General features: G+C 39.5%; 1 protein-coding gene across 1 annotated transcript in view; it reads left to right on the top strand.

The window, feature by feature from the left end:
- NUDCD1 (NudC domain containing 1) overlaps window positions 1-19,519 on the top strand; it is a 1,696,974-nt gene that overhangs the window by 583,696 nt on the left and 1,093,759 nt on the right. The window lies entirely within an intron of this gene.

Genomic DNA, 19,519 nt, shown 5'->3' on the forward strand with positions numbered 1-19,519 from the left:
GGATAGTGTAACCATTCAGACTATATCTCTCTCTAAAGCGGTTATGGATGTTATTTTGGAGGCCAGGAGGCCCAGCACCAGAAAATCTTATGCAGAAAAATGGAAGATATTCTGTGCTTGGAACCAGGCACAAGGAATTGACACACTTGTTCCAAATATACCTCAGATTTTACAATATCTAACTGAGGTGCTGGACAAAGGCCTATCCTTCTCATCAATTAAGATCCATGCCTCTACCATTTCAGCACATTACAATACAGACCCACCTATTTTTTCACATCCATTGCTTAGGCAGTTCCTCGGGGGGCCAAAAATATAAGACCTCCAAGGAGAGCACCAATACCTGCATGGGACCTCAATTTTGTCTTGGAAAACCTCACACAGCCTCCTTTCGAGCCAGCCAGTACAGCTGAGATAAAATTCTTATCATGGAAAACAGCTCTGCTCCTAGCAATAACTTCAGCAAGAAGAGTCTCAGAGTTACAGGCATTAATGGCTGTGGAACCTTTTATTATCTTCCATCCGGACAGTGTTTCTCTAAGGACAAACCCAACATTTATGCCTAAGGTATTGTCCAATGTGGCTCTTAACCAAACCATTCGTTTGCCTACTTTTTTCCCAAACCCACAGAATAAAGGGGAGAGACTTCTGTATTCTTTGGACATACACAGACAGCTATGCTTCTACGTGGACAAAACTAAAGCTTTCAGAAAGACTGAGCAACTTTTAGTGGCATATGCTGCAGGATCACAAGGAAAGGCTATCTCAAAGCAGACTATTTCGAAATTTATAGGACACTGCATTCGTTTCTGCTATTCACAACATGGCAAGTCGGTGCCTAAGGGCATTAGACCACATTCTACCAGGGCAGCAGCCACCTCAGCAGCCTTCCTCAGAGGAGTACCAACCAAGGATATTTTGGAGGCTGCAACTTGGACTTCAGTGCACACTTTACCACTTACCTCTTTACTCTAAATCCAGAGCAGGCTTTGCCACTGCAGTTCTGCAGGGCCTTATAGCTACTCCTAATTCTATTTAGACCCAGCCGCCCAACCTCAGCTTTGGGATTCAACCCAAGTGTAATGACTGCAACAGTGAAACACGATGAACATAGTATAGTTGTGTACCTACCGTAAATGTACATGTTCGAGTGTATTCACTGTTGCAGTCCAGGTTACCCACACAACATCCCCCTTTCTTTGCTGGGACTTATCTGTACTCCTCTATCCTATACAACCTATGTGGTGTATTTGCTTGTAGATGAAGGTATTGTTTATTTTAGTGCATGCTTTTATAAGCAACCTTTTGGGGGCACCTGACATCTGGGGCAAGAAAAACTGAAGAAAATGGCGTCGGCTGCATCTTTTATACCCCTGGCACATTGACGTCAGGGAAGAGACAACAGCAACTGATGCCGGACCAGGACTGTGGAATTCAGGCCGACTGCGGGTATCCTGCCAGCATGATAACCCAAGTGTAATGACTGCAACAATGAATACACTCGAACATCTACATTTATGGTAGGTACACAACTGTACTTTATGGTACTCTGTTATCGGAGCAGCAGTTGTAAAGCAGAAGTACAAGATAGCAAAGTTTGCACAGGTGTCAGCCCTGACGCCGCATATTTGAAAACCAAAAGAAACACAGATTTACGTGCTGCAGCGTTTGTTTGCTTTTACAGAAATATCAGCTCATGTATGTATTACAGAAGCACAACAGTTCACCACTACATGATGTTAAGACAGCATAACTGTAAAAAACATATGATTTCATATCTGAATGAAAGAGTTATCGGCCTAAAACTCACTATTGCAAGTATGGCAGAGAACAGTTATACTGCACAGTACGGCCCTTGGATCAGTATCTTATTTAATGAAATTTCATTTTCAGCCCAGTACTTGTTGCTAGTCAAGGTATAGCAGGTAACATAGACGTTAATGCCTAATAATAAAGGAATTAGGATCTACAAAACAATCTGAAGATATGAAAGTTATTAAGGTTATTCGGTTAAGGTACATTATTTCCTTTAGCTCAGCATAGTCCACTGACATTTCTAACTGATGTGCCTCCTTCAGGATCCTTATAACCTCACCTTCTGTGGGAGAATATCTTGCTTTCTTCCACTTGCAGTAACCACTTTTCAGAAGCTACAAGCCAGAAGTCCAAGAGGGCCGTGTCTATTCTAGAAAGTAATGCTCTGTCTAACCCAAAGCTGTCAGGAAGTAAGATGGTGAGACAATGATCTGATTTTTTTTCCAGATGTAATCACAAATGCCTTGTGATTCCTCTTAAAATGAGTCAGTCTGCTGCATATTGAAAAGTACCCACTTAAGCATCAGCTATGAAATCATTGCATGCATGTTGTAACATTCCAAGCGCTCTTAACAAGTGGTTATTGTTTTTTTTTTCTGTAAATATGTTTGTGATGTATAAGCTTCAATTCCTAAATAAGGAGATCTGAAAGAATTAACATTTATTTTATAGATGAAGGTCAGGTTTAAATAACTGCTTAGTGATACTCTTCTGAGACCTGCCGTAACCCTACCACATGATACTTTGGACTGATAGGAGGGTTGTCATGGCAAAATATGTCAGATGTAAGATATGACATTGTGTGAGACTCCCCCCCCCCCCCATCCCATCCCATCTAGGTGATAGCAGAGCACGCAATCCACTCCCAGTGTGGATGTTTGGACAGGAAGTAAGACAAAGGTAGCCTACTAGAAGTCCTTAAAGTAATATGTTTACCCTGAGGTACCCTGGCTGTGCCTGTTCACATCCCAGGATCCTCTGCTCTGGCCCAAGTAGTTGGGGTGCCCCTCCACTGAGTTCCCTGTCATTCATCATAGGACTTGCATAACATCAAGCCTTCTCTCATACAGGATAAGATCACTACGTCGGGGACTCAGAAGGCCATAATAACAACAGAGTTAGACCTTCAGGAAGACTGGGTGCCAGCCCACCCTTCGATCATTACCTCGGGGACTCAGAAGGCCATAACAGCTGACTTAGACCTTCAGGAAGACTGGGCTTCAGTCATTATGATGGTGTTCCAGCTGAGGCTTGGTGTTGTACATGGAACTGCCTTACTAATCCCACAACTTTCATTTGCTACCATCATCCTATTATGTGAGTTAAGCCAGGAGCTTTTCCCTTGAATGCCCGAGTGGTAGCGCTGAGCCATCTTTTATGGTAAAGCTTCATGTTTTGCTTCAGTGCAGTGCATAATAAAGCTTCATGCTTTGCTTCAGTACAGCATGTAATAAAGCTTCATGTTTTGCTACAGTGCAGTGCGTAACAAAGCTTCATGTTTTGCTTCAGTGCTGTGCTGCATCAAGTCTAAGTTAGAAATGCAATGGTTGCAGGGGCTGCTTTTAGCTTTGTATCTAGGCAATGAATCCAGAAAAAGTTCCCTAACCTGCATAAGCACTGAGGTCTGTACTTTACAAGTAATTACAAAAAACTTGCAGGTCCAAGGAATTGGTACATCTATTTTGTCAGTGTGATGTCATATAATGTTGTGACACTGATCTGTGCCCACCATCTGGATGAGTGCTTTTAATTAAATTGTGAAATCAAGAGAGTCCGGCAAGAAGAAACTGATCAAAGGGCCCATTAAGGATGGTCATTTATTGAATTCACCTGCATCAATGCTATTCTAGAAGCATCTTCGTGGTCTACAGTGGAACCACTCAGGATAGAAGAATGTGCTATCTAATTATAACCTGATAGGCTTCTTATCATATTTCCCAAAGAATACTGGAAGGCTTAGTGTATCTTATTTTAATCAATCTGAAACTGTTGTATTTAGAAATCCACTCCCTCTCCCTGCTTCCTGGCTTGCAGTTTGTGATGCAGTATATGCATTAAATAAACTATAAGCTGGAATGATAGGAAGAATTGATCCATCTGTAATACTTGCATGACTTAAAGTTCATCCACCTTTCAATGGGAAGCTGTGCTATTGGTCGGTTCCAACAATTCAAGATAATTAGTTTTTTAGATAGAAGCTAATGTAAGTATTTTTTGCTGTTGGGCACATTGTCCAGTGAGTGCTAATAATAGCCCATCATCTGGTGTACGAGTTATGTTCTTTGTAATTATTTTATTATCTGCTGCGTTTTGGTCCACCAATTCTCAAAAAGGAGGCATGTGTCCCAGCAGTCCTACCAAGGACCTTGTTGTACTCTTCCTTGCCAGGAAGTTGAATTTGCTGCTGGATTCCACTGCAGATATATATTTGCATTGGTGAACTAAAGAGTTTGGATTTATTTCATCTTTCTAACCATTATTTTGCATTCATTTATTTTTAGTTTTTTGTAACGTACTAGTTTTTTTTAACTTGTCTGGTACACATTTCTCATCTGCTACAAAATATGCATTATGTAAGCTTGCTAAATCGTTTGGGTACAAAGTGCAATTTCTGAAATTATCTGCAAGTTCAATTTTGTTTCCCAGGAGGTTATAAGTTTCCTAATTTGTTGTTGGTGTTTCAACCAAAGTATAACTTCTAAAAGCTGTAACATCTAACACCATTATTTTTATTATATCTAGTTCCCTGGACTGAATTAAGTAGTTATTTTTTCCAGCGTTATTTTCCTAACAATTTAAATCTTACATTGTCTGTAATTTTCAGTCCTGTACATAAAACTTCTTGAAAGTTCTTAGCATTTTACAATGCTTAATAAATTCTAGTGAGCCGGCAGTAGTTTGCTGTCCGAGATTTGTGATTTGTTTTTTAACTTTTTTAGTGTATTAGACATGCAGTCGATGTTTGAAATGTCTATAATATGCACTTTTTGGCATTTTTACCCAAGACAAGTTCCAGTTATATAACTGTGTAATTGTTCTAGGCTGTGACCTTCTTGCTGTGGTAATTTCATACCAGATCTAACAAAACTGAGGCTAGATCTTTCTGAGTTATCCTTGGTGCATTGGATCACCACAGGAATGTTTTCTTTATATTTGTTTGATTTTTAAACTGACTATCTAGTCATATTAACTAATTCACACTATAACACAGGCACGTAGGAAAGAATAGCTTTTTAATAGCATTAACTCTTTGACGTAAAAAATAAGGTGTCATTGCTTCATTCTGTCACTTTTTCTTGGAAATAATTTGTGATTTCCTACCGGTATAGCTGTTCAGGTTCAAGTTCATGTTTATTTAAGTACCTGAGCCCCAGCACTGTAGAAATCATCAGTGATAACATAAAATACAATAAACATTCATGAATATGCAACATCAAACAAGTATGCTTTAAGAACTTTACTAAAAGCACACCTAAAAACATGCTGGCTATGCCCTTGCAACTCCCACTCTAATATCACCCGCCCCATCCAGCCACTACCTTTCTTTCCACCCTACTAACTACTTTGATTATAGCAAGCTCAGATGCTCATAAGCCTAGTACTTATTAGACAGCATGAACTTCTTATTGTAACATTTGTTAATGTCTGTTATGTACTTCGCAGATAAAGATTCTAGTTGTCTACTGATGTACTATGTTCTTCATCTGTAAATATGTTTGCACTTAATTGCTATGTTAATCAAATTGTTAATCGCTATGTAATGCAATGTAGCTACTGTCTGTTTATTTTAATTGTGGAGCTTTTCTCCCTGGGCCTCTGCTGAAAATGGACCTACGTCCAGTTGGACACTCCCGGTCAACAAATGTAAATAAATAAAATAAGAGCAATGTTAAAGCCTGCAGTGGTAGAAATGTCCCAAAGTCAACCAGGAAGCTGATTGTATAAAACAGGACCTTGGTAGCTAAAACAGCCGCAATCTGAAGAATCCAGGTTATATGCTGGTATGACTAGAAGATTTTTTGAAGTGGAACTGGAGAATGAGAAGGAAAAAAGTCCTTCAAATAAGGTGAACCATGATTGTGGAGAGAAAGATACCTCATAATAAGAATCTTATACATTAGGGAATGTTATACAGGAAGCCATTGTAAGCTTTGGAGAACTGGACTGATAAGGTAATATTTTGAAACACCTGAAAGTAAACATCCTGAAGAATTTTGTACAAGTTGTGTATGTGCAGTCTCTGACTCAGGAAAACTAGCAAGTAAAATATTCCAGTAGTCCAAACAAGAAGATACTAAAAGCATGGACCACAGCAGGAAGGTCATCAGGAGGAATGAGGTGCTTGATCAAGGAGATATTCCGAAGATGGAAGCAAGATGATATATCTGCTGAAATGTGGTCCTTTACTGTCATCCAGTCATCAAAAATCTCTCCAAGAACATGCACCTTGAACACAAAATTCAGTTTGTCACCATGGTACTGAATATCAGGTGACCAAACCAAAAGTGAAGAGTTTCTCAGAGTAGCATGGATCATAATTGCTACTGTATTAGAGGTGTTGAGTTTAAGCTTATTGTTGACAATCCAATTGTGGGTAAATTCAAAGTCAAGAGAAAAAGAATTAAAGAACACAGTCTTGCAGGAATGAGAGATTCATCTGGGTATTTTCAGCATAGCAGTGGCATTATAGACCTCTTTTATGCATGGTAACCTGTAGCAGACACAGAGCCTTGTGGAACCCCACAGACCCGAAGGTCAGTGGAAGAAGAACTCATACTTGAAACAGCCTTCTGGATGAGTTCTGATAAGTAGTAAGCAAACCAATCCAGGATAGTACCAGAAAGACCACAGGAATTCTCTAATCTGTCTAAAAGCATAGAGTTGTCCACTAAATCGAATGCCGATGAGAGATATAAAAGGACAAAAATAGAATAGTAATGCTGATCTCCTGCAACTATGAGATCGTTAAGACACTGTTGTGGGAGCTGTGTTGGTACTCTATTTTTCCCTAAATCCAGACTGGAATGGATTTACAATGACCTGATTAGTCAAAAAATTATTCCAGCTGGATGTAAACTTTTCTGAAGAACTTTCCCCAAAAGTCAAAGGTTAGAGATGAGATGATACTTGTCAAGATCAACAGACTTGAAACCAAACTTTTTAAGAATTGGGGTCACAATGCTTCTTTTAAACTAGAGGGGAAGACACCAAGCCTAAGAGAGGTGGTGATTATCTCACAGGGGAACAAACAGCAGGTAGTTTTACATGTGCTGTAAATCGGAGAATTGAGGTCAATGATGTCAGAAAATGATACTCCTCAATGAAATCTGTTGATTCTTTCCTTTGGCTAGTACTTGGGGGGGAGGTTGGCAAAGAAGATCAAACCAGAAAAATTTTAATAGAAAACTAATAAGCAGCCAGTTCACATTTTTCGGCAGAGAAAGACCTCCTGATGTTAGGACAGTTATGATTACGAATGCATTCCATTACTTAAAATAAGACAGGTGGATGATTTGCATCCTGAGCAATATGTTTAGAAAGAGCGATAATTTTAGAATGTCAGATTTTAGAATTGTAGTAAGTAAAGTGATTATCAAGAGATACTTTATCCTCTCCAGTTCGACACCACCTATGCTCAAACCTGCGGCCAGTCCTCCTTAGTATATGAAAAGATTAATTTAACTATTGTTCATATGGAACTAGGTTGACTGGATGCATTAGAGCAGGGTCAATTTTAAGCAAAAAAAAAGATGTCAACAAAGTGTTCTAGATATTGACGAGTTCTTCCAAATTGACAGATATAGTTATAGCAAAGTATTGGATGGCTGAAGTAAGAGTCAGGGGAAATATTAGAGGTCTTTTCGCAAGGAAATAAACTTCAGAGGGACAAAAACTTTGACAAGTAATGCAGAATATGATGGTAAAAGGATTGGGCCAAGTAACTGGACTGATATCAAGGCCAAAAACAGAAACATCATGCTGAAAAACAAGACTCAAAACATGTCCTTGAAGATGTGTAGGAGAGTCGATGTGCTTTTTAAAGCCAAAACTATTCATAATGGTTAAAAATTCTTTAACAGAAAACACTGATATTTCATCTGATCTGCTGAGAAAATCTCTAGCTACTAACCAATGTTGATGTTTAGAACATGAGATAAAGGAAAATCTATCAGTTCTTGATGCCACCAGCATCCTAAAAAGTAATTTGTTCTTTATTTTTTTATTTTTTTTTTACAGCTTATCGCAAATGTGCGTGAGGTCTGAGATAGCTGATCTCATATGACTGAAAATTGATCTGTTATTCAGTCAGAAATAACTACAAGTTTGGGGGATCTTTACCCTTCCACTCCTCAGCATGGCAGGCTGTACCACCACAAACCTCTGCTGCTCATATCTGTCTCTTGAAATCTCTATACCTCAGAGTAGGTAGAATACTCTGAAGATAACAGCAGTTGTATTCACTTTTGCATTTTATAGTTCCACATTTTGAATATTGCTGTTACAGGCCTCTGAATTTCAACTGAGTCCCCTTTTTCATTTCTCATTTTTCATATATTTGTTTTTTTTTTGTTGACTGACTAATTAGGATTGCTATGTCTCTTGCCACTTTGAAGAAAGATGCTTATGACTTTTCTCCCACTAATGTGATTTTTTTTCTTCTTAAAGTATTTTTGTTCTGATGAATTTTGGTTTACTGGATAGATTTCAATGAGATGTTTTAACTTAAATAGAAGAAGGTTGATGTAAACAAATAAATTAACAGACCCTTGTCTTACTCCATTTGATTATGGTTAAGTAAGCTGGGATATGACAGATCAAATATTTATTCAGACGTGTTATATATTTATGTATTTCTTGAAGTAGTAAGCCAGAACTTTTTAAAGTTGAATGTATATATTTCCTGTATACTCAAGTGCCTTTCGGAACATCTACAGTTAACAGAGCTAAACAGGTTACTGTAAAAGTTTGAGGTTGTATATGTTTCATGATCATCTGTTGTTAATTGTTTAACCCGTTTTACTGTTTCCTGAGTATCCATATTGATTTTATGAAATAGAGTCCTTTAATTATTGATTAAACATTATTGTGATTATCATAGTTGGAATTAATATATGATATCACCCTGTATTTAGTAATTACTTCATTTTGCATTGATCTTTTGAGACTAGGACTACCTTGGCTCAGTGCTGATATCTCAACTGAAATCCCGCCTATAATTGCATTTTTTAAACAAAATCTTTATTAAATCTCAACTTAATGACACTGCTACTGATTTGAATCACATTTTCTAGTAATTGCTTTTTTTGCAGCAAGTAGCACTAAATGTAATAAGGCCTTACTATGTGTAGGCAGTTCAGAACCTATATTCCAGCTCAAACTAATCATTTCCTTAGATACAATAATTTGTTCCCTTAACATTTCTGACAAAAAAAATAAATTCTGATAGGGAAATTTTAAAATATTCCAAGTCATTACATTTCCAGAACATGTTCTCGGTTACCTGTTTTTTTTCCATCATATCTCTTGGCATTTGCTGTCTACTTGAGGAAAATTCACTTGAAGTCTGCTTGGGATATAAAAATACCACCAATAACAGGATATTTATATATTGTTTTTAGTAAATATGGAGCTAAGTGTTCTTTAAAGGTTTTGTAAAGTACTGCTTGGATCAAATTTGTTCCTTTCATGCTGTTTGTTTCACTTTATTTCTACCTAGCTTAATTTTGTCGTTTGTATTGTATTTTCCTGTTTCATCAGTTTTCTTAAGGCTTACCTTATTACCGACTTTTGCGCAGGTGTCAGCTTTTGGACTGTTTTGGCTCACAATTTTTAGTTGTTTTATTGGTTGTATTCTTTTGAATTTTCTTGCATTCTAACTTTCTTTCATATATCTGTTAATATGCTATATGTTATTCTAGTCTGCAGCCATATTGTCTAGCTATACCTACCAATGTTACCAGTGGCAGACAACAAAGAACAAGCTCCTACTACAACTCAGCAAAGAGTTATTCTCTGTTGCAAATAATCCAGTGAAATAAAGTGGATCAAAAGAGTCGCATTCATCAAAAAAGGGCACAAGATTTAAAGGGTAGCCTGCCATTGTCAGTGTGCTTATTTTCAAAAATTAACTGAATACCCCTGTGTATTATGGCTGTGTTGTCAGGATAAAGAATGTCATAATGTGTGAGAAAGCTCAGCAAATTAGTTTTATAGACCACATTAATAGGAAGGTCCAGAAAGAAGAGCTAGTGTTTGCATACAGTTAGTTATATTTTCATGATGTGTGTTCCATAGCATATCATGGTCAGATGTAATTGAAAGTTTACTGCTATCGTTTTAGGAGTGTTCCCATCAGCAGATTGTGTTTATGTAATTCTAAGAGCCACATGTGTGTGAAATTAAGGCTTTACCTTCTTTACAGACTTTACACAAATGTGCAAGAAAGATCTAGTTAAATTATGTGTTTGCTGCCACTGTACATAGATATTTTATAAACAGAGTCATACTTATATGCCTTGATTTATAAATTAGTGTACTTTTCATTCAGTAATTTCGGCCATTGTATCTCTTTATTGTTTTGGTTTGCAGCTCCTTGTTTTGAAACTCCAAAAAGTTAATTCTTTCAGCATTCTTATTTAACATACCCAGTATTTATTCTGCTTGTAAGCTTTTCTTAGTGTTTTATTGTGTAGTGTACATTGTATACTGCTGCTATGTACTTTTAACTGCTAAGAATTTTGACTGCAAGTTCATTAGAATCACTGTTAATAAGCAATTCATGTTTCTTTTGCACTTGTTTAGAACAGTTTATTTTATTAATAATAAAAGAAATCTAAAGCTAACACACGCTGCGCTGCTGAAGTGTCAGCAGAAGATGAAGGACATCATGTTAGTCTAAAGACATGTATTGTATAAACCAGGATCACTATGCATGGACAGCCACCCAACATATGGATGCTTGCGTATCAACTAATTAGATGCCTTTGCTTCCATCAGTTACCTGTTCTCTCAAATTATTTAGTGCAGTCTTTGTAACTTGTGTCATTGCATCACTATATAGTGACTTTCGGCTTTTCCTGGTTAGGGGTCGCCACAGCGGATCTCAGGTCCGCTATTGTTTGGCAGTGGATTTTTACAGTCTAGAGTTGCCAGCCCAACCTTCACAGAAGAAGGCACACACATTCATGCACCTACCTGCATGTCTTTAAAGTTCACTTGACTTGCAGGGAGGACATGCAGACTCCTCACAGAAGGTGCTCCAGACGAGAATCAAACCGGAAAACCTCTTGCTGCACCACCACAGCCTGTGTCATTGCATCTGTTTTACAAATAAAGTAATTCTTTAAATGGCTTTTAATATCCCACAGTAATGTATTAGGTGTACTTCTTTAGGCAGTACAGCACTGTCAGGAGCATTGTTTCAGTCTATTTTGTAACAGAAGTGAAGGATGAAAAGTTTGTACCATTTCCGTTCTTTAAAAAAAAATATATATATATTTGTTGTTCTCTTTTTTTCTGCCAGTTTTCATCGGTGAGCTTTATTCTCAGTGCATTTTGTAGCAGAGGCCGCTTAGTTAGTTTTTATGTCTCTGATGGCTCAGCTGCTTGCTTCCTCTTTAACATTAAATGTTTCTTCTGCATTTGTTTTTCATTTCCCATTTTCCTTTCTGCTTGTGTCTCCTGTAAAATTTATACTGTCTCCTTCATACTTCTATATTTTGTAAAGAGAGGAAAATCTTTTGGGTATTGCATCTTCTTTTCTTTCCTTTGTTGTGAGTCTTGGCTCATACTTTTTCTTCCACTGTTTTCGCTATCTGTCTCACTGATTCTTCTTCTTTTGTTGGAATTCAGTGCCTTCACTTCTGGGTCCGGATGATCAAACAACTTTGGGCCATTAAGGAAAGACTTTCAGCATTGCTGGATGTATATGAGTTTAAATCAGAGAACTTTCTACCAGTATTTTCTTTGTGCTAGAATGAACTCTGCTGCTTGTCTCCTAGTACGGCCTAAAAAAATCATGCCTGACATGTACACTGATTTTTATGCATATTATTTTACATCCTGAATGCCATAGCCATGAAAGCAGTCAATCTTTATTGAGATATGTTTGAAATGGGGCCAGTACTGTCATACACACACTCATCCACTACTTTTAGCTGGATTCCTGCCAGTTCAGTGGGTCCTCTTCTATACTTAGTTGCTGCTCTGGGACACTTGTTCATTTTGCCAACTCCTGTGTCATAAATTGTTTACTGTTACTGCCTTCTTTGCCTTTTGATATGCCTGCAAATCTTATATATTTTTTCTTGTGTGATCTATATTCCTGTTCATTCAGTTTCACCTCTAGCAGTTCCACTTTTGCATCTCTGTTGTCGAGCCTCACTTTCAATATATCATTTTCTTCGATCAACTTCTGCAAGAGGTCAGAGTGTTTATTTGCTACAGCTGTGGCTTCCAATATAGTTTTGTTAGTCTGTTTCCTATAGTCTTCTAATTTTGCATTTATCTATTTTACTTCTAAAACCATGTATCTTAATGATACTTCTCCATCATCATTTCCATGCTGTGCTGCTGAAGTTATGACTGTCACCATTGTCTGAATGTTCATCGTGTTTCACTGTTGCAGTCATTACTGTTGGGTTATCCTTCTGGCAGGCTACCCGCAGTCGGCCCGAATTCCAAAGTCTAGGTCTGGCGTCGGTTGCTGTCGCCTCTTCCCTGATGTCAGTGCGCCAGGGGTATGAAAGATGCAGCCAACGCCATTTTCTTCAGTCTTTCTTGCCGTGCAGTGCCCAAAGCAAAAGCAGTTCGCTAGTGTCGGTCGGCCAACTCCTGAGATTTTCGAAAACGAATTTGAGATCCGAAGTCTTCATTAAATCTAAGTACCCCGTTGGGGGAACTTTTTTCTTGTTCCAGACCGATGTCAGAAAAAGTTAACAATTGTATTTCTTGTGGGAAGCAAATACCTCATAAGGATTTTCACTCTTACTGTATTCCTTGCCTAGGCCTTGATCACAACATTGCTAGCTGTCGGTTTTGTGCTAGATTCAACCAACGCACTGTTAAGCATTGGTTCGATTTTGCCTTTAATTATTTTGGCCAAAGATTCAATTATATAATGCCGTCGGAACAGTCGATGACTGGAGTTTATAAAAAGCGCAAGGAAAAAGAAAAGGACAGTCATCCGAGGTCCAAAACCGACAACGAGGCTACCGCTAAGCCAGTCGCCGGTTCGCTGGTTCTCAGTGAGGAGCTTTCGCAGCCGCTGGCACCCGCTACCTCAGAGCCACAGGCCGCTGATGACTCCCACGTGGAGCCAGCTAGGCCTCTGGATACTCAAGGTATTGGACTCTCGGAAACTATTCCCTCAGATGGGTCCGGGGGCCGCTGAGCAGGCATCGGCTTCTGAGGGTGTTTTCAGACCTACACAGTTGTATTTAAAGCCTACTTCAGCTTCCAAGGCAAAAACTAAAGCAGTACTAAAGACAAAGAAACAAGTACAGCATCCTGCACACACTACCATGCCTAAAAAACAGATGCTCAAAATAGCCGAAGACCTTATTACTTTGATCAGGGGTTCCCATTCCCCTCCCGAAAAGAGGCCTAGGCAAGCGATAGAATATGAATCATCTGATCAGGTTTTCATTTCATCTGACTCCTCTTCTGAACAGGATTACTCTCTTCCTCCTTACGAGGATTATGATGCTGAAGAATCTATACCTTCAGCCTCACCGCCTGAGGATTATTCTTTTGGGGAAACCCAGCATACCATGAGGGAGCACTTCCACTGGGAGAGCCAAGACTACTCAGAATCTAAGAAAAGGCTTCGAGATTTTCTTTTACTTCCTCAGCACAGACCTTTAGCTATTCCTCCTGTGCTAGACATTGTAGATGATGTATTTTCAAAGTCCAGACTTTCTCTTGACTCTTTACCTCCTGCCCCTGTTAAACCAGACAGATTCTACAGGGTTCCTGATTCACATAAATTTCTTTATAAAAACCCTGCTGCTGACCCAGAAACTATTTCTCAGGGTCCCAAAGGGGTCAAGGCTTCTACTGCAAAAAACCCTATACTCAGATAGAGATTCAAGGGCTCTGGACAGATGGGGTAAAAGGTTTATACTTCTGCTACTTTGGCTGTGAGGGCTTTAAATTGTCAATTTCATATGCTTAAATATTAGCAACACGTAATGTCACTGTTAAAACAGAAAATGTCAAATTCTAATTGTGCAGAAAATAAGGAAATGCAGGATTTATTGCATGCATCTGAACAAGTGGGAAAGTATACATTGCAATGTGGTTTTGATTCTCTAGAGGCCTCTTGCAGGGCTGCAGTTACGGGTTCTGTCATTAGGAGGCATGCTTGGTTAAAAGAACAGAATCTGCCTGATCATGTTAAAGCAAAATTATTAGATGCTCCATTACAGCTTGATACCTTATTTGGGGTTAAAGCAGAGGAGGTGTTGAAGAAAATGGAGGACAAAGCTAAATCTATGCAAACAGTAAAGGATTTCCTACAGGTACAGCCACCAGGATTTAGCAGGAACTGGCCTACAAAAAATTGGTCCTTTCCAATGTCAGACAGGCCACAAAGAGGCAGATACAGACGCCCCAGAGGCAGATCACAGCCCCAGGGCTCATACAGGCCTAAACAGTGGGGTGCTTCTACCTCCAAAAGTGGAGAAGACAAATCACAGCCATAAAGGAAACAGTCCCAATTGCTTTCCTCTGCCAGCACCAAGCACTTATCTTTTGGCAGCCCCCTTAGGGGGAAAACTAGCACTTTTTTCTCAAAATTGACGCATGATCACCCAGGACAAATGGGTCTTGAATATAGTGTCCCAGGGCTACAGGTTCCACTTTCACACCCTGCCAACAGCAAAAGGTATGCCACACCTGCCACAGAATCAATGAGCAGAGGCACAAAGCCAAATTTCATCCCTCATGGACATGAGGGCCATTCAGCAAGTACCACGGCATGAGCAGGGACAAGGATTTTCCTCAAGTCTTTTCTTGGTACCCAGAAAAGACAAAGCCTGGAGACCAATACTGGGCCTGTCTACTCTAAACACATTTCTGGACATTCCAAAATTCAAAATGTTGACTCTACAACAGCTTCTGCCTATGCTGGGCAAGAAGGCCTGGCTTGTAACTTTGGACCTAAAAAAGGCATACCTGCATATTCCAATCAGACAATCTTGCAGAAGATACCTCAGATTCACAGCTGGCTCAAAGCACTACCAATTTTCTGCACTGCCCTTTGGCTTATCTACTGTGCCCAGGGTCTTCACAAAATGCCTGGCACCAGTAATTGCTTTTTGCAGACAAAGAGGAATTCAAATATATCCTTACTTGGACGATTGCCTTATTGAAGCAGAGAACAAGGACATTCTACTAAAACACCTGGCGTTTGTAAAAAGATTGTTAATTTGCCTAGGGTACACAGTAAACGAAAAGAAATCAAAACTAGTACCCTCTCAAGAGATAATATTCCTGGGTGCAAGCTTAAATACAACTGCCCAGATGGCTTATCTCACACCAGACAAACAAAGGCAACTGACTTCTTATTTCGAAATGTTGGCAACAAAAACCCAGTTATCTGCAAGAAATATTCTGCAGGCTTTGGGCTTCATGTCATCCTGCATTCTGCTAATTCCATATGCCAGACTGCATATGAGGAAACTACAATGGTATCTAAAAAGTGTTTGGACTCAACATTGTCACGGCCTGGAAACATTAATTACCCTCATTTCTTGCCTTCAACAGGAGTTTCGATGGTGGGCACAGGCCTGTCACCACAACAAGGGACAGCCTTTCACCCTACACACACCCAGGCAGTCAATAACAACAGATGCTTCAGATTATGCCTGGGGGGCCCACATGGCAGGAAAATTTATTCAGGGCACATAGCCCACAAGCCAACGGCATCTTCATATCAATCAGAAAGAGATGCTAGCTGTTCAGAATGCCCTGACAGCTTTCAAGGATCTACTCCATCCAGGGCAACTACTGATAAGGACGGACAACACTACAGTCATGTGGTACATAAACAGGGAGGCACACATTCCTACGCCCTCTGCAGACAAGCCATGACTTTGTGGGACACAGCATTGACTTATCAAGTACACCTGCAAGCACAATTCCTGCCAGGAAAGAAAAATACTCTGGCAGGCGAACTAAGCAGAAACCTCATGGATCCCCACAAGTGGAAACTGGATCCACAAGTCTTCAGCATGATAATAAAGAAATGGGGATGCCCAGACATAGATCTATTTGCCTCCCCTCACAACTGCCAACTACAGAGATTCTGCACAAGGACTTATCACAAGCAAGCATGGAAAGTGGATGCTCTATCATTCAGCTGGAAAACCCTAACAGTATATGCCTTTCCTCCTCTGCCTCTCCTCCCCAAGGGTACTCCTAAAGGTCAGACAAGAGAAGCCAAAAATGATTCTGATTGCTGCAGACTGGCCCCGCCAGCACTGGTATCCAATCCTAAAGAGCTTGTCTCAAGGCCCAGCCTGGACATTGCCTCTAGTTCCTCATTTACTGACCCAACGAAACAATCAGATCCTGCACAGCCAACTCAGAACTCTCAATCTGACAGCATGGCGGATAATGTAGCCATTCAGCACACCTCTCTCTAAAGCAGTGGTGGATGTTATTTTGGAAGCCAGGAGGCCCAGTACCAGAAAATCTTATGCAGAAAAATGGAAAAGATTTTGTGCTTGGAACCAGGCACAAGGAATTGACACGTTTCTACCAAATATTCCTCAGATATTACAATACCTAACTGAGATGCTGGACAAAGGCCTATCTTCTTCATCAATTAAAATCCATGCCTCTGCCATTTCAGATCATTACAATACGGAACCACCACTTTTTTCACATCTGTTACTAAGGCAGTACCTCAGAGGGGCCAAAAACATAAGATCCCCAAGGAGAGCACCAATACCTGCATAGGACCTCAATTATGTCTTGGAAAAACTTAAACGGCCACCTTTTGAGCCAGCCAATACAGCTGAAATAAAGTTCTTATCTTGGAAAACAGCTCTGCTCCTAGCAATAACCTCTGCAAGACGAGTCTCAGAGTTACAGGCACTCATGGCTGTGGAACCTTTTATCATTTTCCATCCAGACAGGGTTTCTCTGAGGACTAACCCGACATTTATGCCTAAGGTAATGTCTAGCGTGGCCCTTAATCAAACCATTCATTTGCCTACCTTTTATCCAAACCCACAGAATAAGGGTGAGAGGCTACTGCATTCTTTGGACATACACAGACATTTATGCTTCAACTTGGACAAAACTAAGATCTTCAGAAAGACTGAGCAACTCTTAGTAGCATATGCTGCAGGATCACAAGGAAAGGCTGTCTAAAAGCAGACTATTTCAAAATGGATAGGCCACTGCATTCGTTTCAGCTACTCATAACATGGCAAATCAGTGCCTAAGGGCATTAGGCCTCATTCAACCAGAGCAGCGGCCACTTCAGCAGCCTTCCTCAGAGGAGTACCAACCAAAGACATTTTAGAGGCTGCAACTTGGAGTTCAGTGCACACTTTTACCAAGCACTACCACTTGCCTCTCTACTCTAAATCCAGAGCTGGCTTTGCCACTGCTGTGCTGCAGGGCCTTATAGCCTCTCCTAATCCTATTTAGACCGAGCCACCCAACCTCAGCTTTGGGATTCAACCCAACAGTAATGACTGCAACAGTGAAACATGATGAACATAGTACAGTTGTGTACCTACCATAAATGTAGATGTCCGAGTGTAACCTAGACTGCAACAGTGAATACACTCGGACATCTACATTTACTGAGATAAGGGGTAAAGATAATACTGCTGATGTACAAATATGGTTAAATTAAGTGATAGTGGGTACAGTGCACAGCAAATAAACTGTCTCTCTCGGTTGCCCCCTCGCCTGTAATAAAAATTCAATTTGTCAGTGCAGAACATACCACCCAAAAGTGAAGGAAAGTGGTCGACTTGAAACAGCAGAAATGCCCCAAGTGAGGTGAATGTCCAAGAAAAATAAAAAGGGGAGAAAAAAGGGTGAGTCATCCTGTGAGGGCACACTGGAGAAAGTACAGTTGTGTACCTACCATAAATGTAGATGTTCGAGTGTATTCACTGTTGCGGTCATTACTGTTGGGTTATCCTGCTGGCAGGCTACCCGCAGTCTGCCTGAATTTCAAAGTCTAGGTCTGGCGTCAGTTGTCGTCGCCTCTTCCCTGACGTCAGTGCGCCAGGGGTATAAAAGATGCAGCCGACGCCATTTTCTTCAGTTTTTCTTGCCCCATATGTCAGGTTCCCCCAACTGGAAGGCTGAAAATTATGCCAATAAGTATGCATGCACAAAAAAATAAACATTTCTTTCTTCTACAAGCAAATACACCACATAGGTTGTATAGGATAGAGAAGTACAGATAAGTCCCAGCCAAGAAAAGGGGGTTAAAAAACCCAGTTTTATCATGATGTAGTTGAAAGAAGGCAAGACAATTACAATAGAATGCTTCTCTGAGGCAATTTGCTTAATAGATTTTAGAAGACAGTAGAAAGGGTTGTCAAGGAAGATTAGAGAGAGCTAGTGAGAAGAGTGAGTTAAGGACAGAAAGTAGATTAAGGCATGAGAAGTAGGGGATGTTAAGGAAGGAGAGTGCAGTGACAGGACCAGTGACTTTTAAAGTGCTCTTTGGTGGCTGTCTTAAATTGTTTAGGATGTGTAAGGGTATATAGTATGAAAAATATTAATTCTAATTTAATTAAATATGAATTATCAGATGTACATTTGAAGCTAATAAGCTTTTTTATTCCATAGATTACATATTTTCTTGCATATTAATGGCTCCGTGAAATACTTATAAGACCCATATATCCTTATGGCAGGCTTTACACTTAGTAGAAATTCCAGGAAATATGATGCACATTTCTGTGTTTACTAAGTGTTGTATAATATGAAATGTTAGGAGTAGTGGAAATGTTTGAGAATAGGCCCAGTTAAGTATAATATCCATGTTATGTATAATATTCATGCATTGTTCCATTCAGCCAGGTACAGTATGTTCTATTTCCCAGTGACTCAATGCATTTTTTAGGTTTAATCATATAATGGGTTGCCTTTTACAATTAAATTATATGTCATTAAGATATTGTAAGAGTCTAGTTAATTTTAAAATGAATTGCTCTTTAAAATGCACAGTACTGAAGCATGTGATTATGTTCGTGTATGCTAAAATATGTGTAAGTAAAATGGGAAGGTTTACAGATTTCTGAGTGAAAACATTGTGCAGATAGGCAGCTAAGATTAATATTGTTAACCAAACTGGGCCTGGAAGAGTTTTGCTCACGTGACTTGGGAGAATTAGGAAACAATGATTTTTTCAGAGTGTGCATATTGAGTCCAAAGATCCCAGCTTTTCAGTCCCACCACCTCTAACCACTGTTCGTGTCTTCCCTATATTTTGATTTTGCAGAAATCATTTGATAATTTGGAAAGAAAATTGATTTCTTCAGATATTTTGTAGTCACCTGATGCATGTGGCTTTATCAATGAAACAAACTTACAGCGACTTATTTATACAGTATGTTTTCATGCACTGATATAGACATCATACTGATTTCTTTCCCCCATTTAGAAGTTCATCGCCCAACGCTTTTGATAAGTTACAGTGATTCTCCTGTATATTTACATAAAC

Source organism: Protopterus annectens, chromosome 3.part0 (assembly GCF_019279795.1).
Source record: "Protopterus annectens isolate FY-2018-M chromosome 3.part0, PAN1.0, whole genome shotgun sequence".
NCBI lineage: Eukaryota > Metazoa > Chordata > Ceratodontiformes > Protopteridae > Protopterus > Protopterus annectens.